This window comes from Podarcis gaigeae (genome assembly GCF_964106915.1).
Source record: "Podarcis gaigeae genome assembly, chromosome: 7".
Classification (NCBI taxonomy): Eukaryota; Metazoa; Chordata; class Lepidosauria; order Squamata; family Lacertidae; genus Podarcis; species Podarcis gaigeae.
Genome location: NC_139683.1, coordinates 49,323,945 through 49,342,591, shown reverse-complemented (window position 1 = coordinate 49,342,591; position 18,647 = coordinate 49,323,945). Strand labels below are relative to the sequence as shown.

Genomic DNA, 18,647 nt, shown 5'->3' with positions numbered 1-18,647 from the left:
AGATAAAGGAGCAAAAGTGTCGGTAGGGCAACTCCATTGGGCTAGCCCACCACACTGGCTGCTACTGCATAAGACTATGCTACGAGTGTGCAGTAATTTCACTGCTTTTATTTCATGGAATTTCTTCCATGGTAACACAGAGATTTTAGTGGTCAAAAATCCATACCAGCACAAACTTCTCAGAAGTTCCAGAAGCAAAGAAAATGGCTTCATAAAAAGATTTAGGACAGAGCCTTTTAATAAAGTAATTGCCACGATTTTATTAAGAAGGAAAGAGGTAAAAGGGAAAGACAGGAGTGGAGACCCGAATGAGAACATTGAACATGCCCTCTTGCTGGGAAGATCTACACATCTTTAATAAATGAAAAGCACTTTACTAGAATCTTTATCTTTGGAAGCAATTATTTTTCAAAGTCACGGGCTTCAGACGCTGCAAAGATGCTGTCTTTTGCTCTCCACCTCTGCAAGTGCTTTAAGATTTAAGGAACCTGTTGGCTTGAGTTCTAATAAATCCAAATAAATGCTTTGATTTTTTTAATTAAATTTTTACTGCTATCTGCATTTGATATCTCAGCCAAATTGTATCCGCTGCAAGAGCAACAAAAAAGTCACATCAAAGGGGAGCTGCACCTCATGACCTGTAATTATGGGATTTATTGCTCCATGACATACACTATAAGATGCACCTGCTGTCTGATAGTCTCTACTATATGACCCACGGCTGAAACAAAGGTACTTTTCTGAAGTGGGATGAGCCGGTACATTTTAAGCAGGCCTTTTCATCCCAAGAAAGTACTGGTAGCTACGTCTGGGAGTCATCTACCAAAAAAAATTGCTTGTGCTGAGCTAGAAAAAGCCTGTGAAAATGAAGTTGTGATTTGGTAACAAAAATGAAGTCCTGTATAACAGAATAGTGAATGTCTCAGGTTATGTACACACTTCTGGCTCAAAACATAGCTAGGTTGTTTTTTCCTCCAATTTGGATCAAAGCTAGTTTGGGGTGGGGGGAATGCATCAAAATGCAATATTTCATAAGAAATTACAGGACAGTTACAGGACAGATATAGATTGTGACTAATAACATGTATACAATATTAACCAAACCAGCAGTGGAAACACATTGGATGCAGAGTAAATGGGAGTGTGTACACGGTCTCAATGTTATGTCTTTTCAGTACTACTGCTGCTGCTGCTGCTGCTACTGCCATTACTAACTTGGCTTAAATAAATTCATTTGATAGTCTCTATAGCATAAACTTTATATGCTCCATGACCTTTACATAGGCCTCTCACTTGAACTGCCCAAGTAACAGATTTATTTTATTTTATTTATTTATTTATTTAAAGTGTTGGCAGCCTGTCTAGTAATAGCAGTGGTAGCCTTGAGAAAGGAACAGTGGTAGTTACTTTGAATAAAATAGCTTTCTCTTAATTGATATTGTTGAAGTTACAGCACAGCAATTTAACAGCTTCCGTTATAGTTATTCACACATTAGCAAGGGCAGCTGCTGCCATTTGTGTAGTGCAAAAGTTGAAGTACAGTGGTACCTCGGGTTACAGACACTTCAGGTTACATACGCTTCAGGTTACAGACTCCGCTAACCCAGAAATAGTACCTCGGGTTAAGAACTTTGCTTCAGGATGAGAACAGAAATCGTGCGGCGGCAGTGCAGCAGGAGGCTCCATTAGCTAAAGTGGTACCTCAGGTTAAGAACAGTTTCAGGTTAAGAACGGACCTCCAGAATGAATTAAATTCTTAACCCGAGGTACCACTGTACTTGTGCACAGCCATTGCAAATACAGGCCCCATTCACATCAAACAATGTGTTCTACACGTTGTGGGGAATGCTGAACCAGGTTGGGGGTTGCTTTTGTGCCCTGCCATGAGCAGAATCTAGACACGGGGTCCTTGTGTGAACAGGTCCCATGATGCCAGTATGAGTAAGCAGCTGAGATTCTATTTGCAAGGCCTGTGGACATTTTACTCAAAAATAAACTGTTGCTATTAAAAGAGCCACTTGGCACATGTACTTTGTTTCTTATCAGTTTGCTCTCTCTCTACAACAAAGACTAGGAAAATATCGGCAGGAGTCATTGCTCTTGTAAGATGATGCACAAACCCTCCAAGCAGGATAGTCAACAGCCATATTAAGTGTGGCAATAGTGTGGGCAGTGCAATCTGTGACTGATCTATCAACAATAATCTATAGTACTCACTCACTCTGTTTCTCTCCCCCCCCCCCCGTTTTTTTTAATGGGGTGACTTAAATGTTCTAATAAAATGAAGCAGTGGAATGTTTCCAGATGTCCACAACACTAGCAGGAAGAAAGTGCTCTAAGCCTAATGTTCTACCAACCCAGCATCCTTTCCTTATTAAATCATTTTTCCACTTCAACTTCTGGAGCAGGAGGTTGAAAAGAAGGAAAAAAGAAAAAGCTCACAAAAGTGTTTTGACAAATCCTTTCAAACCACACCAGGAAAACAGCAAAAGTCTGCTGACCAAGTTATTTAACTATGTGTTTACTTCCCATTTATTTCCATGGGGTTTCTTAGTGCCAAGGCTTCTGAGGATGGCAGTTGTTTAACCTAGCAAGGACTGAATTGCTGCCCATGCAGCTTGCCCCATTTGTTTTAATAAAGGAGCAGCTATACATGCTCTGGTTCGCTAGAAGTGGCTTAGTCATGCTGGCCACATGAGCTGGAAGCTGTACACTGGCTCCCTCGGCGAGTAAAGCAAGATGAGCGCCGCAACCCCAGAGTCGTCCGTGACCGGACCTAATGGTCAGGAGTCCCTTTACCTTTATACATGCAAAGGCGACGTATGCATGGAGCTTTTCTCTCAGCTGAAGTGACTAACAGTCTATGTGGGTAGGAGTATATCACAAGCACCTCAAAATTCCCCCACAACCAGACCTAAGTGGATGAGAGCAACTTTCTTCAGTTGTCTTGCCTTGGAGAAGGCAGAACCAACGGTCAGGGAGGAAGGAAGGGCCGTGGTTCAGTGGAACAGTATTGGGTTGAAATAGCATCCCATCAGAACAGTATCTGCTTTGGATTTAGAGAGTCCCAGGTTGTCTGTACCTATGCAGGCAATACTAAAGTGCTGGATCACAGAAGCTCTTCACCATCTGCATTTGAGCCCTGCCTGCTGTTTAAGGCTGTGGTTAGGCCATCGTTGTTTTGAAATATTTTTTATGTGCATCTCTACTGCACATGCAGAGCATTTCACAAAGTTCAAGGTACTCTGGAAGTCATCCTTCCACCTGTGCATCTCAGTTACTCACTAACAAGCTATGTTCAGTAGTATATTGGGTCTCTTTTTCTCATATTAAAAGGTATTAGCCCCATGCCTGAACTTTTCCATTAGCATATACAGCACTGTCCACATCTTGGAGTGTATTGAAACAACCTATCACACCTTGATAGGCAAGAGCAAATGTCAAATTGACATCAAAAGATATTTTGCACTAATTACTGCCTAAATAAAAAAAGCTGGGTTTCTGGACACCAATGCATCACAACTATAGTGGATGATTGATACTGTCTTGCTAGCTTAAGATCCGTTCAGTATATAAACATATAATTTTTCATTGCTTTATTCTCTGGAAAAAAGCATTTCAAATAAATCTTAGGTAAAGTCACCTTGATGCTTGACTCCAGCCTGTGCAAACAGGCCCTGCAGCTCTTTTAAAAGAAAATGGGGGTGGGGGGTGAGGCTCACTTAACTCTCTCAATTCTATAATTAGTTCTGCTGGCATTTGCTTTTCACATAAAGCAAGGACCAGGTTATATAGGATAAAGATTAACTAGATATTGACCAAGGCGTCTCTGATAGAGGTAAAAATAAAGCTCTAATGTCCAAGATTAGACATATGTAGGAATGAATGTCTGTATTGACCTTTGAAATGCTTCAGTTCAGAAGCAAAAGTGTTCAAAGAAGAGATTGATGAACGATGGAGGCCTCACGGGTTAAAATAACTAACCAGGAAGGTACATTTCTTTAAGGGTTACTTTGTTGTCACTGAGTAATTTGCAAATGCAAATGAAACACTCACATTTATTGCAGAAACAGTAAAAATCTGTTTCAGATTGGACTAATTTCAAATTGGACTAATTTCAGATTGGACTAATTTAGGTTATTTTCCATGATGGATTTGAACTAATAAAAATTCTGTCCCATATTTGATTTATTAAAACTATCTTACAAGTTTAAGTAGTTTTATTATTTTTCAGAACAATTATATCCTTTTAAGAAAGATCTATTCAGAGCAAACATCCCAAGAGGTTCTCTTTAGAGAAAAAAAGAACATGGTTTTTCCTCAATACACTCTGAGATTCTTATGATTTTACTAAGAATAAACATTCCAATTCAATATAAGTTGTAGACTTGCCATTTTTGCTGCTGCTTACCCCAGTTTGCAAACATTTGGAATGATTTTCAAAAAGCTGTTAATTGTGGAACCTTAAAGACTTAACAAATTTATTATGGCATAAATGTTTGTGGGCTACAATCTACTTCATCAGATACACAAAAACCTGTGCCATAATACATTTGTTAGTATTTAAGGTGCTGTAAGACTCTCTTAAAGATTTCAGAAACTTCACATCTGGGTAATACTCTCACCCAGGGGAAGGATTTAAAATGGTAATTAAAATATCTGTGTTCATGAGAGGCAGGCAGAGACTAAAGAAAGCAGGAGAAAAATTAGGAGTGAAGGCATAGAAACCAAACTTTTAGAATACTTAATGATAATAATTACATTATTTATTTTACTTGTTGGTTAATGTGAAGAGACAAAAAGAGTGCAAAGAAAAAAAGAGTTTCATATGGAAGCAATCTGAATTTTCAGGGAATAAAAACAAGTAACATATTTATGTCAAGCATGATTCAGTGCATCATACTGTATTTAATTATAACTGGGATGGTCTGGTAGATTATTAGGCAAGTTGCAAATTTCTGGCTTTGGCTGTTTAGGTAGATGCTTGTTTCCAAAGCTGCAAGCACAGTGTAAATCACATCAATGACAGATATCCTCCAATTTTGTATTTATATTTTTTCAGATTATAACATTCACCACATCCATTATACTTTTCAGCCACTCTTTAGGCTAAAAGATTAATTATACTCTGCATCAATATAGACTGAGCAATGAATACCAAATCATTAAAATGTATATTCTTTTCCACTCAATCCTTATTCTAAATTCTTGTGTGCAGTGCAATAAACCCGGTGTAATAATCCTGGTAGGGAATAATTTATCAGATGGGCACACAGGAAAGACAAGCACAGAGATTTGCTGGTTTCCTTGCACCGTACTAGCCAAAAACCTGTTACAATTTCACGTGATGAAGTTTTTCAGGGCTTCATGTCTTCTTTGATAGGTAAGTGTCTGCTTGTTGGTATGCCAGTTATTATTCAGAAAAGACTGAAACATCAGGAATACTGCACAGGGACATTTGTGGATATATCACGAGTCAGTCACATTTTTTATCCTCTTTGTCTTGCACTTCCAGCTAAACAGTTTGTGTGGAGCATCTGCAAAAGAGTAGTGTGGATCAGTTGTTTTGGGGGGGGCCCCAAAAACTTCTGGCAAAAAAGGGTGGAATCTATTTGATGGGGACAACTGACCTGCACCCAGTTATAGGGATTTTTTTTTTTACAGTAAACCTTGAGATGAGTTTAAGAACACTTTCAGAAAAGTCCAAGCTAAACTTAAAAGAAACGCAGGTGATGAGTTTTCATGGGGTATCTTGAGTCAGACCCATTAAGTTTCATGACATGGGGCTAAAGCAAAAGAGCAATGATGTTTCCACCAGTCCAATATTATTTTAATAAGTGGGTCACTTACAAGGGATGGTTGATGGCCAAATGAGGAAAGGCTGTAGTTCAGTGGCAGAACATCTACTTTGTATGCAGAAAGTCCCTGACAAATCTCTGGAATCTCCAGGCTTGGAGAGAAACTTGTCTGAAGTCCTGGAGAGCCAAACAGTGCAGACAGTGTAGATGGGCCAATGGTCTGATTCACTATAAGGCAGCTTCCTGTCTTCCTAAGTTATAGGTGTTGCTTGCATTGACTGTGGTGTTGAGTTCCAAGGAATGTAATTAAGCAGATGCAACCAATTGCTGTTTCATTGTCACATACTGGGATCAAAGTTGGTTGCAACAAAAGGGGCTCCTTCTCTGCTTACCACAATGATGCAACCATTGCTCAGAGCAAATTCACATGTGCAGTCCTGAGACATGTACTGAGTTCCACCTGAAGCAAGCTGTTGGGTAACCCCTCCTGTGAGTGTAAATATAAGAACCTTAATGGTTTCTGCCATCATTAAGAAACCACTTAATCCAGTAGCATGACATGTGGCTAAATCTTAAGGGCTTAAAAATGTTAGTTTTATCTAATAATGCTCTGCAGCTCACCTATGTAACAAGCTCAGGGCAAAATATATCTTGGTGTGAATGACACTAGAAAAGAATTCACAAGGCAATCACAGATAGTAAAGATGTAGTAATTTTGCCAGGAAGTGATCTCACATTCCAAGAAAAGCAGAGGTTGTAATGCAAATGCAGACTATCTCTGAAATGAATAGAAGCTTTGACTGCCAAGCAAAAATGAAGTTCAAAGCTAGAAAATGGGATTGTCTTATCCTTCATAAGTTACTGCCAGAAAACAGAAAAGATACAGCAATTGCCTTCAACAGAATGAAACACACCTGTTGCTTATGAAAATGCAGCCCATATGTCGGCCACAATTTTTCTTTCTGTCTTGACTTACAAACAGCAATCAACCAAGCTTTCTTTAATCCTTCCAGTAATGTTGCTGTGTTAAAGTTGCTTCTGTATAGTTCGCTTGCCAGTTGCTTATTTCAAGCAGAGGCAATAGGAGTGGGTTTAAGTCACAATCCAGAGAAGGTTAAGCACAACTAAGGGCTTAACCACACTTAACTTTTGTCCCGCTCTTTGCAGGCAGGGGTCTGCACTTTAACACTTCATGCCTGTGTTTTGTTTCATTGGGTTTTTTGCCTCAAGCTTGCTCTGTGAACACTCGCTCTTTAAAGCTGAATTGGAGCAAACATCAATTCGGGTTTTCTGCATATTGATGTTTCCTCTGATTGAACTCTAAAGAGTGGGTTTTCAGATGGAAAGCTCTGGAGCAAAAGGGGGGGGGGCACTTGGACATGGAGCTTTAAACTGTGGACCATGCCTGGAAAGAGCAGTGGAAAGATAAGTGTGGATAAGCCCTAAATCCCACTGAAGTCAATGGAACCCAAGAATTGCATTGATGACAATGGCATTACTGCCTTCCAAACATTCTCTGGGACACTCTCCACATAAATTCAGTGTTGTATTTTCTTCCAAAAACATTTTTTTTAATTAACACATGAGAATGTTGATGGCTTAGCTATTTATATCTAACAGATTTCTAGTTAGATGAAACAATATTTTTTTCCATAGAATATGACAGAATTCCTTTAAAGCTTGTCAACACACATTGTGCCAGCTATTTTGGTTTAGACCATTTTCCAGCACAATGTTTGGATAGCCTTCAGAGATTAAAGTGAATTGCAGTTGTTTTTAGTTTAAAGAGATGGGTGGGGAAATCCTGAGCAAGACTGGTTTCCTGTGGCATATAGTGAGACACCTGAAAGATAGCACATGAAACCGAATTGTCTATCAAAAGAAAGAAGTGCTGGCAAAGTCAGTCCAAATTAAATCCTACAATCCTTTTTTGCTTTTCATTTCTGATGGATTTTGAACATAAACTTTATTTCCTTAAGGAGTGGGGAATGTTGGTGGCACGGCTGAACATCAAAATAAAATGATACTTATTCATTTATTTGCAACATTTTTATACTGCTTTTAATCACTGGTTTCAATGAGATATTGCATCTGACAGTGGAGCATGCCTCTCCCTTAAAAAGTAGTGGCAACCAGAGCTAAGCTGCCTTCATTTGCCACCCCAAGCATATTCCCATCCTCTATTATCTACACATAGGCTATAACTAGACTGGAGCAACTGCCTGGAAAACTTTTGATACATAAGAAATCAAACCCATGGTAGATTAAGGAGGAGACTCGGGAGATAACAGTGTGGCGATGTCTCATAAAGAACACCGTAGCCCATTCAATTCAAGAAACATGTTGACAAATAGATAATGATTCAGAAGAAAGTGACAAAGATACTAAAGACAAAGGAGACAATTATTTTTTTCATTTAATATGAAAGAAGAAAATCAAGGGGACAGTATGCTGACAATACTAATGATGAGTAGCAGCCATTGTGTCACTCAAGCACCAGGTTTGGTTTATGTAATCCCAATCTTAACCTAGACAGCATCCTAAAAAGCAGAGACATCACCTTGCCAACAAAGGTCCATATAGTTAAAGCTATGGTTTTCCCAGTAGTGATGTATGGAAGTGAGAGCTGGACCATAAAGAAGGCTCATCGCCAAATAATTGATGCTTTTGAATTATGGTGCTGGAGGAGACTCTTGAGAGTCCCACTGCAAGAAGATCGAACCTATCCATTCTTAAGGAAATCATCCCTGAGTGCTCACTGGAAGGACAGATCGTGAAGCTGAGGCTCCAATACTTTGGCCACCTCATGAGAAGAGAAGACTCCCTGGAAAAGACCCTGATGTTGGGAAAGATGGAGGGCACAAGAAGGAGGAGACGACAGAGGATGAGATGGTTGGACAGTGTTCTTGAAGTTACCAGCATGTGCTTAACCAAACTGCAGGAGTCAGTGGAAGACAGGAGTGCCTGATGTGCTCTGGTCCATGGGGTCACAAAGAGTCGGATACGACTAAACAACTAAATAACAACAACAACAACAATTCCAATCTTTCCCTTTGGTGGGAATTTATGTGTGGGCATACAAGCCCAGAGAATACCTCTGTTAGGGAGAAGCTCTGCAGAGTCTAGACTGCAGAAAGGGCTGCATCTCCATCTTCAGGAGTCATGCCCATGGCTGATTGGGTTCTCGGCAATGAAAGACTGAAGGGGTGTAAGATCATGACAATGCTTTGTAGCTTTCTTTGGGCTATTTAATAAAACCTTTAGCCTTTAACCTTCACCCCATTTGGGTGTTTATTATGTTCTGGATGTAAGAAAAACCACTGCACCTTTAACAATACAATTATCATTATAAGTAACTGTAGGTTGGGTTGCCCATTCTCTAGATCAGGTCCCAAGAGACTGTGATCTACTCCCAGTATTAAAAAAAACAACTGGCAGTGATCTACCAATTGTTATTGAGGATTGACCAGAGTTGACTGAGCTTCTTTGAAGGGGGAATGACATGATTCGCTCACCTAAAACTCCACTGCTAAAAAACGCACGCAGCGCTAAAGCCAATCATCGTATTCCCAATCGCCAACAGAAAATGCCAAACACTGCCCACTTGACGCAACAGAGGGACAGAGAGAGGGGAGCGGGAGGGTGGAGACATTAATTCCCCAGTTCTTTAAATTCCGTGATTGTGGTCGATCACCAGGGGTGATCGACCACGATCACTACCTGTCGATCGCAGTTGACCGGTTGAACATGTCTGCTCTAGATGAATGAACAGACCATGATAGCAGTTTGTTCTGCCCTCAGAGTTGGAGCGCTCTATGGTTCCTACCTTGTCAATTGTTTAATATTAGAGATATACCTATCTGCCCATTTTGGTTTCATTCATTGCCTTTCCACATTGGTTTATGATGGTTTATGCTTTTTTAAAATAACCTACATTAACATTTGTATGCATTTTCATGCATACTTCTCCTAGGTATCTTATATGCAGTTTTGCAGCATAATCCATTTTTTCCAAACAATATTCACTAATATAATGTATTCTGCTCATGCATTTTTCCTGAACGCACAAATTGTTGTATGCATTTTTTTGTTGGGGAACTGCAACATAAAACTCAGATTGCATTTTGGTTTGCATATTGGGTGTGAATTATGTTTGTTTGTATTAAAATGAAAAACACATGAATTTCTCCCAATTCCTATTCAATACTGGCCACAACAATGGTGGTTTTGCTTCTCAGAATGGAATGGAATCAACGTCTCGTTGAAATAAATGGCAGATTTCCCACTACTTTTAATGGTTATGGATCACACCCAAGTTTTATTTGTTTGCTTGTTCATTTAAGCTCAGCATCCTTGTTAAACCCTTGAATTTTTGTTCTCCCTTATATGGATTAGGTGGCAACCCCGTGTAGATTCTTTCTCACGCTGACTGGGGAGCAAAGCACTTTTCTGTATAAAGATTGTATAGTGGCCCCCATTTCTGTTAAGAACCTTGCACATGACATACAAAGTAGCCTCTCTGTGATGAAAATAATTGTTCTTGGATAAACAAGGAGATTCTCAGAAAGTCCCAAGGCTATTGGCAGAAGATGTGTTGGCAGCTGTAAGAGAACAATTTTATTGTGGTGCAAGGAACTGTAAGAGGAAATGAATCTGGGATTCTCTAAGTCCCAAACGTTATAAGCTTATGCTATATAAAATTGAGGTAAACATTCTTTATTGCCATGGCTATGTTATTACAAATCTCATTTGTTTGCATAGGGAGATATGCTGTATTTGTTGTTTATTTATGTCCACTGTTTCTTACCATGCCTTTTCAAACAGGATATTCAAGGGGATTCCCCCCCAAAAAAGATGGAAGACAGAAATGTTTCACTAATTCTATGTGGTGTACAATAAACAGCTCTTCCCACAAAAGATAATCTAATTCTCAGTCTCAAAGAATACAGTCTTGAACACCTGGTTAAAGATGTGCTGACTTGGTTTTTCCCCAGTTGAATTTTACTCCTATTACTACAGATTGGGGTGGGGTAGGCTCTCATAATTGAGTTCACCAGTGACAAAGGCTGTGCATTGATTGTATACAGAGAAATGGAACTATAGAATATTATTAATATATTCCTAAACACCATACATTATGAAACAGTTTAAAAGAGCACAGAATACCTTTTGTTAGCTTAGCCACCATGCCATTATGCCATTGTGAAAGCCACTACTAAAATCAAATAGGCTGGTGGGGAAGCTTCCCAAACAACACAATATTCTGTGCGATAAAAATAGTTTGGGGGCTGCTTCCCCTAAAATGCTTCTGTCTTGTAAGGCCATATTGCTATGTAAATGTGACTTTTAAGATTAAATCAAGTGTATTAGGCAGCTGAATCACTGCTTCATTCCATTTTATGGAGGCTTCTCATGGCAGTAGCGTAATATTAATCAGTCCACAATGCTAACACTTGATATTTGGGGTTATGTACCCAATTTCTTATGTACAATCATGGGCTCCTTTCAGTTTCTGAGACCCCTAGCCATAATAAAAATTAAAAATGATGACAGTAACAGAAAGAAAATAGGGCACACACAAATCTTGCGCCACTAGAACCAACAAATTTTAATGAATATTTATTAATTTGCTATTATTTAGGGTAAAACTTCCCAATTTTATTTTTTACATCAAAAAAGAAAATTAAATCAATACTACAATATTCCCAAACACTCTCTCAATCAGAACCTCATGAATACACCTAGCATTAAAGCATTAAAACAGTAGCAGTGAAAACAATGCAAAGCACCACACACAAAAAATAAAAACAGCCTGAAATAAAAAAGTATTTAAAGTATTGTCTGAAATCCCCCACTCTTGCTTACCCCTGCTGCCACCCCAGACTGTTGAGTGACCATAAAAATGTGCAATTTGCTAAGCAACCTGTAAAAAATAACACTAACATCTATGTTTTAAGGAAATACCACGTACCTTTAGTTCAAGCTCAGGCTTGTCTGATGAAACAGCTCCAGCATGAAGTCATCAGACTATGGAAATATAGTGTCTGCAACCTGAAATAAATGAGAATGAGAGGTAAGCACCTAACTGCTATCAATTATAGCAGCTAATAGAAATTAACCCAGTGAATTCCATTCCAAAGAGAAATAAACACATAAAGCAGTAGTTGACATTTTTTAAAAAATGTATATTTATATTCAGGATCACCCATGGAAAAATATGATGCACATATGGTTTTGACATCTTGCTTTCTTTGGCATTCCTCAGAGTTGTGCTAGTCTCATAGAATGAATTGCCTTAATAAGTCCTATTTTCCCCAACCCCAAGCAAAGAATCAATTGGCCAATTTAAACCTTGACCTATTCCATTTCTATTCTCATCACTCCCTGCTTCTCAGTTATAAAGTACCCAATGGCTTTATAATCAATCTAATGTATGTGATGACAATGATACTGATTGATTTAATTTGTATACCATCCTTCGTCTGACGATCCCAGGGTGGTTCATAACAGAAAATCTGAATACAAAATGCACAATAAAACAAACAAACAAACAAATAACCCGTCCCACAAATAAAACTGCTAGAAAGAACTAGACGTATGCCATTTATTTATTTAGGAAAATTCTAGCGGACTCAATCCTGGGATAATAACATAGCACACAATAAAATCAAATTTATATAAAACCAGTATCACCTTAAAACAATAACAACAAACAGGTGTGGCAAGGGCAAGGGTGCTTAATGCCACAAATAGACAGTTAACTAAAGGCCTGGATGAATAAATAGTGCCAATAACCCATCAATACCAGCACTTGTTGAACCTTGCAGATTATTACATATGTTTCTCACATGTTGCCACATAGCGCACGTTTGGCAGATGCAGCACAGTTAATTATGAACCCAGGGCTTAAATGCAGTTGGGTTTTCCTTAATTTTATTTATTTATCTGTTCATATAATTAACGCCTGTTTCAGCCCTAAAAAACAGCTTTTTACCTTGTCACTTAATAGGATCTGATTACATCAAAAGTCATAAGATCCAATGGTGGTGATGGTGGCGGTGTTTTACTATTTTAGTCTATAGTTTAGACATGCAGCTATCACACTGCTAACTAGCATTTCTATCCCAGGTAATAATCCTAACTTCCAGAGGGTAGGACCGGAACAAAAGTTACAAGAAAGGAGATTCTGACTAAACATTAGGAAGAACTTTCTGATGGTAACAATTGTACAACAGTAGAACAGCCTCCTTAAGTAGTTGGTGGACTTTCCTTCCTTAGATGTTTTTAAGTGCAGGTGAGATGGCCATCTGCCAGGGATGTTGTAGCTGAGATTCCTGCATTGTTGAAGGTTGAACTAGATGACTCTTGTGGTCTCTTCCAACTCTATGATTCCATAATTCTAAGATTCTAAGTTCCCCATTTGAACATTATGCCTGAAAAGGAACATGTGCAAGGTTCTTCAAACATCTACTTTTCAATGTTTTTTGTAACTTATAAACCCATCAGGAATTTGCACATGGTAGGCATAAGTTAGCTTTTCTCTTCTCCTCTCCCCTGTCAGTAGTAAGCCAATATCATGCCATGTTGAATTAGGAAAAGGGATACTTATGTTGAAGTCCTCAGATTCCAGCCACAGAACACATTTACTTGTCTTGGGATGCTAAGGAAGAGGAAGAGAAGGGAACCATGTAGGCTGCTCTGAGCTTCTCAGAGAGAGGGTGGGATTAAAATGTATTAAACAGATGAACAGAATTTCTCCAGATTAGCTATCACTCATCTGTCATGTTTCCTCTTCACACAATCATAATTTATGCATTTTGAGATGGGCAGTAATTTGCTACTAATTCTACCGTTATTGTTCCCTAAGAATAGTGATGAGGCTGAGGAGGAATCATTACTTTGCAAAACTCCATGATTTAGGGGAGTTTATCAGAACAATAAATATTAGAAGCTAGCCATGTTGCAAATTTGGCATCACTCAGAAATTGACATTTTATATTTTAGTCTTAGATTTCAACAGCTTCATGTATAGAACTAATGCATAGCGCAGAGATGAGTGCGTCACATGCAGTTTGAATCACAGGAGGGGTGGCCAGATGCCAACCTCTGCCCTCCCAATGTCTGAATTTTCAATCTAAGACAAATAATCCATCTGGACATCTTAAAGGGAAGGAAGGTGTATCCTAAGTGCTCTTCTCCAGGCAGTTGAAATTAACACTGAAATTGGATAGCTTTAAAGTCATCCGAATTATAAGGGAGGATGTTGAAAAGAATCAGCAAAATGCCTTCAAAACTATTTTTCCTCTCTTGAACGTGGGTCTCAGTTGAGTATGTGAACCTTTCTTTATGCTGAGCTGACATTGGCTCCTCATGACCTCAGATCACAGTAGGTGTTAAGGAGCAGAGGTTTCTCCGGGAAGTTCAGGGGTGGTAGAAATGTTTTGATTCTGCAGCTGAAGAAAGGCTGCCAGGATCTTGCAAGCAAGCAGCGGAATATTGTATTTGTTTTTATAGTGTGGTCATTATTTTTCTCACAATGTGGTTCCTGCAATCTTTGAAGTCTTTTGACTCCTTTAGTCTCTGGATAATGGCTGACATGGCTTGTTTGCTTATTCATGATGCTGTCTCTTTCAGGAGAGGGTTTTTTTCTTCTTCTGCTGCTGCTGGTGCTATATCCTGTTTTATACAATCCTTAGCCACCGCTAGCAAATAACAGCCAGGAAGCCATAAAACACTACTGAAGATCTTCCTTTCAGTTTCTGTAACTCAGTGATGGAAACCATCTGTGATAATTAAATAGAAGTGGACAAGGTTTGGAAGGTTTCTTGTGATTCGTTTCTGAGGGTCAATAGATACTGAATGTTTTTCCTTCACAGAGATGGCACCATAAAGGCAGGGAGGGGGAATGTATGTGTACTGTACTGCCACTTGTGAATTATTATTGTATGAGTCTTTATTTTACTATGAGTTTACAGCCTGAATGTGGCTATCACTGGGGAAAGCCTGAGGAGAACTAATTCAACAGTGGGCCTTCTCAGCTATGGGCTGCATTCTCCTCAGAAATCCCCTTGGCACTACCTTTTGCTTACTTTTAGCAAACTGAAAACATGTATTTTATCATCAGGCTTTTGATGAATAATATTTCTGGACCTTAAAATGTAGTTAATGGATGGTTTTTAACTAATTTAAATTTATTATTGTTTGTATTTATTCTTGTAACCTTTACCTGAGGTCAATGGAGAAAGAGTGAGATATAAATTATAAAAATAAATAAATACAACTCAGAAAAATGCCTTTTTGTGGCATTCAGCAGCATCTCTGGTATCTAGTTGTGAAAAACATAAACTTTTCAAACTACATTTCTCTAGAGAGCTATTATTTTATTGTTGGCATGCACGGTTGGCTTAAGAAGACTTGGCATCTCAACACAACATCATTGAAACAAAGAAAATGAAAGCTGCCAAGATAGAGCAGATCCTGTGGGGACCTAGAATGGCCCACTGCCTGCCTGGTGTGTCCTCAACTCCTGGATCTCTGTCCAATTTCTCTTTACTTGTGGCAACAGTCACAAAATTCAGTATACAATTATCCTATTGATTGCCAGCTGCTCAACTAAAGTCCTTAAGCAAAAACATCTTTAACAAATGTCTTAATAAAGCTAAAAGCATCTTTAATGATGTGAACCAACAGTTCCTGAAAAAATCCCTAGCATTACCCCGATTCAAGGATTAAGCATCAAACAAACAGAAACAGTTGCTATGTTGCTATTGTCTTTAATCCTTCTTGAAATGATGGCGTTTGTTTTTCAGATGTTACATTATGACAATACTGCCTTCTTAGCAATAAATTACAAAGAAAAGCATTAATTCAATATAATGACTAATATAAGACCCCAAACAAGTTGTTTTTTTAAAAATAAAAAAGCTTGTAATTCATGTTAAAATTTCATCTCAGCATGTGTAGACCACACAATGTGTCAATGTTTGTTCTTTACATAAAATAAGGACCACCGGGGGATTTTAAATTGTGCACTAGTTGTAGAAAAATTACTTCTGCAGCAAATGTGAGGCAGACAGACAGACAGAAATTTTTGGCTGATCCAGTAGTCCATGGACAGGGACATCACTTAGGCTGCCAGAAAATGAATCTGCTAACTCAATTTTTGTTCTTCAAATCATTCTATGTTTCTCAATATATTGCCCTCTGCTGCACTGATTTTCCTACTCATTTTCCTCCATAATAGGCTGGCTGATCACTAATTCATATATTCTGCTTCCAGACAAACCTAGAGACCCAAACAATTCTCAGGCAATGAATAAAAACATCTTAAATACAGTGTTCGGTTTAGCTCCAGAAAATGCACACCATGATATAACATAATAGATGGAGTTTTGGGACGATTTTAACATTATTTCACCACCACCACCAGTTCCCAATATGAAGGCTGCCAAAAGGCACTCACTCATGTCAACATTTCATGTGATGGGTTAAAACCTAAAAGCTTCTTAAGCCATGTGCCACCCATGTGCGTGCATTGTCAGCATGCCAGTGTGGTTGCTGACATCACTGGAAACATACAGTATTGGTGCAAGGACACTGCATACTATAAGCAATCATATGACATGAGAGCTTTTCAAAGTTTTATGCCCACTACATAGAGCCAACATGGACTGGTGCTTTTTGACAGCCTCTACAAACCTCTACCCACAAAACTTTTTATTCTTGTCTTAATCATGGTTAAAAGAAAATAAGACCTAAGACAACAGTATCCTTTGGGAGCAAAAGAACTTTATAATATGAAGAGGATCATCTGGGGTTCCTATTGTACTACGTTTTTGCTCCCAATGCATCTTTTTACGACCATTAAAAGAGTAATGGAAAGTTTTGTACGATGACTGTAGTAGTGAAACTCTATGTTGAAATCTTGGTAACAGTGGCTTCACATACAGGTTTTGTGCTCATTTAAACGGACTCAACTTGTGGCTGATTTGGACAGGCATCAAATTATCTTATTGCTAAACTTTCTGGCCCTCTAGTACCCAAGTTCTTCTCTCGCCTCTCAAAAGTAACTAAAAACTGATTTATATTGTAATTTCCAGATCTTTCCAAACAAGTAGACAGCATCATGAGTTTAACTATAGTAATGATTTATTCAGCACATCTCCAAACTTATCACAACCTTAAGGATGTGCTGAGCAAGGAAATAAAGAATTATGTGTTGGAAATACAATTTTGCTAAAGTAAAGGTAAAGGTACCCCTGCCCGTACGGGCCAGTCTTGACAGACTCTGGGGTTGTGCGCCCATCTCACTCAAGAGGCCAGGGGCCAGCACTGTCCGGAGACACTTCCGGGTCACGTGGCCAGCGTGACAAAGCTGCATCTGGCGAGCCAGAGCCGCACACGGAAACACCGTTTACCTTCCAGCTGGTAAGCGGTCCCTATTTATCTACTTGCACCCGGAGGTGCTTTCGAACTGCTAGGTTGCAGGCGCTGGGACCGAGCAGCGGGAGCGCACCCCACCGCAGGGATTCGAACCACCGATCGCAAGTCCTAGGCGCTGAGGCTTTAACCCACAGCGCCACCTGCTACCAGCTTGCAATTCAAGTTTTACTCCTCCTGATTTACAGAAGGACAATCCTAGAAAAATATTGTGGAGTGGGCTCCCACAACTACCACTGATGACCACATAGATCACAAAGGTATAAACACATGTATGACCCTCATTCAAATGGGCACTGACTAATCCAGTTTATTTTCTCCAAGACCAGCTCTGATCTCATTCACTTAAATGGGAATTGCATATTAGGCAACATTTATAGGCAATGTTCTTCCCCTGTCACTCAGTAAACAATCTTGTACTTGTATACAAATTAAAGAATGCATCCTCTGCCATGCAATGTGAATGAGCAAGAAAATCCAGTAAGATACCAAAATCATAGAAGAAGAAAAAGAATAAGCACTCGTATTTTTGCTCTATTTCCTCTCTACCACCATGGCTCTGATAGAAAGACACATAGCCATTGTCCCCTGAAGTCCTTAGGGTTTCTATTTCTTATATAAGCCTATTCTTGATTGGCAGATGTGTTTGCATATATTACACACACACACACATGTGCTCACTTAATGTGAGGGATGGAGTTCATAGCACTGGCCTAGTAGTCTGCTATTTTTTCCTGTGGAGACTGCACATATCACTCCTCAAACATATGTAAAGCCTTGTGGCATAGATATCTCCATACATTTTTGTAGGTGGAAAAAAACAGCAACTCATCCTACTTTTACTAAATGGATGTCCTGGGCTGCCTCCCACAATTATCTAGTTCAAGTACCTAGTTCTGCAACAACACTGTAGTTCTAGCTGCAGTCTCAGAAAGATTATTTGGAGGAGGGACAGAAACCAGCTGAGGGAGACATGGTGAGAAAAAGACAGTGAAAGTCAGATAAGCTTCTAGCAGTATTCAGGGCCAAGGTTATGTCCTAAGATGTGTGCCCTAATTCAGTATTTGCTAGTCCCATGCCTTCCAGATGTTGCGGAAGGGCACTGGGTTGGTGAAGGGTGCCCTAACCCATTTCATCTTAAGCAGTAGCTATCACAGAGGAATTCAGACACAGATGGATAGCTAAGTGCATCCCACACATTTACATGGCTGCTACAGAGTGGGAGATAATTTATGGTGATTAGTACAAACTGCAAATGGGAATTGTTCTGAGAAAAAATACTTGCTCTTCTTGTGGGACTCTTGCCACTTACGTCAGTGTGGAAAAGATAACATTAATCTGCAACGATTTTACTACATACTTTTGCAGTTTAAGATTTTGCATTTATTCCCAGAGGGTGCAGAATGTTTG

General features: G+C 39.1%; 1 long non-coding RNA gene across 2 annotated transcripts in view; it reads right to left on the bottom strand.

Annotated features, from left to right (window-relative positions):
- LOC310848150 overlaps window positions 1-18,647 on the bottom strand; it is a 171,690-nt gene that overhangs the window by 76,813 nt on the left and 76,230 nt on the right. For both annotated transcript variants that reach the window (XR_014566179.1, XR_014566180.1), the window contains exon 2: window positions 11,770-11,849. This is a non-coding gene — a long non-coding RNA (uncharacterized lncRNA). The remainder of the gene's footprint in view (window positions 1-11,769; window positions 11,850-18,647) is intronic.